Raw genomic sequence first — 5,000 nt, 5'->3', positions numbered from 1 at the left:
TTTCTTGTATGGTCTCGGTAAATAAGGAATGAAGTTTAATTGGTAAAGATAGAGTAAATGTGGAAAGGAGTTTATTCGGTAAAGATCCAGCTACCGTAGGTCATATTATTATTATTATTATTATTATTATTATTATTATTATTATTATTATTATTATTATTATTGTCCCGTTAAATAGGGAATAAATTTTAATTGGTAAAGATAGAGTAAATGTGGAAAGGAGTTTATTCGATAAAGATCCAGCTACCGTAGGTCATATTATTATTATTATTATTATTATTATTATTATTATTATTATTATTATTATTATTATTATTGTCTCGGTAAATAAGGAATGAAGTTTAATTGATAAAGTTTGTATAAATATGGATAATAGTTTATTCGATAAAGATCCAGCTACCGTAGGTCATCTTTCATATTATTATTACCTCCGCCAACGAAGTTCGAACGAGGTTATGTTTTTACCCCTGTGTGTATGTCCGTATGTGTGTTTGTTTGTGAACAACTTCCTGTTCACAATTTTAATCGTAGAGTAATGAAACTTGCAAGGATTAACTGTTATGTAAAAAGCTGGAAATGCTTAACTTTTGTAAGGTCAAGGTCATGGTCGAGCAAAAGGTCGAGAAATACAGTAAGCTGCCGCGGCGGAGGTCTGCGCTCTACTGAGTGAACCTCTTTATTGTTATTAATATTATTATTATTATTATTATTATTATTATTATTATTATTATTATTATTATTAGCCACTAAGCTACAAATCCAGTTGGAAAAGTAGGATGCTATAAGCCCAAGGGATCCAACAGGGAAAAATAACCCAGGGAGGGAAGGAAATTAGGAAGTAAATAAAATGTCAGAGAATTAATGAACAGTTAATATAAGTTACTTCAAGAACAGTAACAACATTAAAATAGATTATCGTTGTATGGCCCTCGCTTATATCTAGAATGGGCTTATTTTCAAATATCAGGTTACAATATTTTAACCATCATTTTTGTCTAGAATGTTTCCTTGTAAATTAAGATGGTTGTTGGGTTAAAGTTTTAAATAATTGTTGGTCATATGTAATCTTTTGTAATGTTCATCAATCAAGGATGGGTCACAGGATGTGTGGAAAAGAATTTTCGTATGTTCATCGCAAAGAACCTCAACCATTATACTAATAAATGTTCTTGTGGAAAACCTTATTAGTAGAATTTGGTTTAAATTTTATTGTAAAATCATAATTCAAATATTTTACATTAAGATTAGAATAAGAAAAATAGTAACTTCATCTAAATAGAAAAATTTGTATTACTTCAACTAATACTTTATAAAACTATTCCCTATCATGATTTGTTATCTAACTGCCCTCGTTCTTCCGTCGCCCATCTTTCCTCTCAGCTAAACAAATGGATAATAAATGTTTAAGATTAGGTCACCCAGGGTCCTCTTTAACATGAATCTGAGACATGTATTGAAGTCTAAAAAGAATGATTAAAGTCTATATATATATATATATATATATATATATATATATAATATATATATATATATATATATATATATATATATATATATATATATAAAGTCAATATATATATATATATATATTTAAATTTAATATATATATATATATATATATATATATATATATATATATATATATATATATATATATATTTATCATCAGCTGATGCTAGTCCACTGCAGAACTAAGGCCTCAGACAGGCATGTATTCCCACTTGCGTCATGCCCGTCCACTTGTGCCAGTCCACACTCAAGTCTTTCTTAGTTCGTCAATCCATCGTCTTCTCTTATTTCCGAGCTTTTACAATCTCTAGGGACCCATTTGTTTATTCTTAATATCCATCTATTGTCTATCATTCTCATATATATCTTTCCACTCACGGTTAATCCTCCCCGTTCCTGTGGCAGGGGGAGGGGAAGTAGTCATACCTAGGTGAGAGGGGTGTATTATTCTGTTATTCTTAATGTCCATCTATTGTCTGTCATTCTCATCTTTATATATATATGTTTCCGGTTACGGTCAATTCTCCCCGTTCCTGTGGCAGGGGGAGGGGAAGTAGTCATACCTAGGTGAGAGGGGTGTGTGTGTTCATATCTATCTGAATATTTAGCTGTCATTTTTTTTACGGGTTACGTACAGTATTTTTATTATAATAGAAATATGTGTAATCGCTCATCGCACGAATTTTTCTGACTGTAGGTTGCTGTGGCCTGATTGGTAACGTCTCCGCCTGGTGTTTGCCAGTCGGGGGTTCGAGTCCCGCTCAGACTCGTTAGTGCCATTAGTGTCTGCAACCTTACCATCCTTGTGAGCTAAGGTTGGGGGGTTTGGGGGAGCCTATAGGTCTATCTGCCGAGTCATCAGCACCCATTGCCTGGCCCTCCCTGGTCCTAGCTTGGGTGGAGAGGAGGCTCGGGCGCTGATCATATAATATATGGTCAGTCTCTAGGGCATTGTCCTGATTGCTAGGGCAATGTCACTGTCCCTTTCCTCTGCCATTCATGAGCGACCTTTAAACCTTTAATACGTAGTAGACACTCAATCGGAAAAATGAAGACAAGGGTCGAATTAATTTTTTGAAGATGGTGTCAACCAATAATCGAGACGGATTGTAGTACAACAGTCCAAAAACTTCTGTAGCTGCAGGTCCCTCCAGCCCACGACGCAGACCCCTCTCGGTGACTTACATAAAAGAATTTAATTAAGCTGCTTGGCACGAAGGTCGTAAACCAAGCCATGCCAAGAGTCCGGCCGTCACCAAAGGGCATCAACATTCATAACAAACCCCATGTTGTCCGGGAATGGGGTTAGGGGATAGGTGGGTAGGGGTGGGTGAGGGTGTCACTGGTTAGCTATGGCTGTTTTTTTTTTTTTTTTTTTTTTTTTTTTTTTTTTTTTTTTTTTTTTTTTTTTTTTTTTTTTTTGAGGGGGGACGTGGGGGAGGGGTGTCTTTCTGGAAACGAATGTGTTGAAATCTGCCACTTCAATTTTTTTTTTTTTTAGAATTCATATTTTCTTTTGTACCTATATCTATAATGGAATCAGGTCTACAGTATTATTATTATTATTATTATTATTATTATTATTATTATTATTATTATCATTATTATTATTATTTTTATTAATATTATTATTATTAACTAAGCTACAACCCTATTTGGAAAAGCAAGATGTTATAAGCCCAAGGATTATTATTATTATTATTATTATTATTATTATTATTATTATTATTATCAGCTAAGCCACAACCCTAGTTAGAAAATCAAGATGCTATAAGCCCAAGGATTATTATTATTATTATTATTGTTATTATTATTATTATTATTATTATCAACTAATCCACAACCCTAGTTAGAAAAGCAAGATGCTATAAGCCCAAGAACTCCAACAGGGAAAAATAGCCCAATGAGGAAAGGAAATAAGGAAAAAATCAACGATATAAGTAATGAACAATAAAAATAAAATATTTTAAAGACATTATGTATTGTAATAAGATTCACCACAATTTATTTCGTAAAGGAAATACTTTATTAAGTGACGGAATAAAATATACTTTTATCTGGTGCGCGTGAAAACGAATTAGATAATTTTATGAGGTAATAAAATCACCATTACTGTATTATATAATTGTATATTGAATCAACTTAATGTGCGTTTTTAGTTGAGAGAATAATATTTAGAGTATTGCTGTATAACAATAAATTTGGCCAAGACTTACTCAGTATTTAAGTATTTTCCGATATGTAACTTATTACATACTTACATACATACATACATACATACATACATACATATACCAAGGCACTTCCCCCAATTTTGGGGGGTAGCCGACATCAACAAAAGAAACAAAACCAAAAAGGGGACCTCTACTCTCTACGTTCCTCCCAGCCTTATTAACTAATACTAAAACAACTCTAATGAATTTTTAATCTGAAAAAATAAGTTTTGTATTTATATCTATATTTGGGATTAATCCTTTATTTTGTTTATGTTTGTTAGTAGCCTTATGATCCTAATGCATTTAAAGTAAATATTTACCTCCGCCAGCGAAGTTGGAAGGAGGTTATGTTTTCGCCTCTGTTTGTATGTTTGTTTGTTTGTTTGTGAACAGCTCCCTGGCCACAATTTTAATCGTAGAGTAATGAAATTTGCAGGGATTAACTGTTATGGAAAAATCAGGAAATTATTAAATTTTTTAAGGTCAAGGTCAAAGGTCAAGGTCGTGTCCAATTCACTTAATCATCAATAAGTTTGGACATTCGTTGTCACTGAGAATTCAAACTTGTTTCATATTTAAGTGTAAGAAAATCCACGGCAATTAACACAAGTAAAGGTCAAAAGTCAAGGTCAAGGTCGAGAAATAACCTCCCGCGATGGAGATCTGCGGTCTACTGAGTGCCCCTCTAGATGTTAGTGTTTTCATAATTTACGTAGTTCCGGTAGGCCTGCTGCTTCCCTCCGGTGCCTTAGATGCCTAACAATTGCAATCACTGATAACACTATTGAAGATAATCATAAATTAATAAGAGTAAAAACTCTCTATTTTCAGCATTATGAAGCTTCATCTGTGGTGGATAATGTGGGGAGGGTGGGCTGTGGCACCCTAGCAGTACCAGCTGAACTCGGCTGAGTCCCCCCTGGTTAGGCTGGAGGAACGTAGAGAGTAGAGGTCCCCTTCTTTGTTTTGTTTTATTTTGTTTCATTGTTGATGTCGGCTACCCCCCAAAATTGGGGAAAGTGCCTTGGTATATGGATATGAGACGTAGTTCTTTCGGTTTCAAAGGTTTATGAGATACACACCATTTCAAATGATTGTGAAAAAAAAAACGCTTCTCTATTTGAGAAAATAATAGCTATTATTTTTCTTCCTGAATGAAAATTAGTTATTGCCATCCCAAATCATCAGCTGTTAGTGTTTTCATAATTTACGTAGTTCTTTCGGTTTCAAAGGTTTATGAGATACACACCATTTCAAATGATTGTGAAAAAAAAA

This window comes from Palaemon carinicauda, chromosome 5 (assembly GCF_036898095.1).
Source record: "Palaemon carinicauda isolate YSFRI2023 chromosome 5, ASM3689809v2, whole genome shotgun sequence".
Taxonomy (NCBI): domain Eukaryota; kingdom Metazoa; phylum Arthropoda; class Malacostraca; order Decapoda; family Palaemonidae; genus Palaemon; species Palaemon carinicauda.
This window is presented reverse-complemented; position numbering follows the sequence as displayed.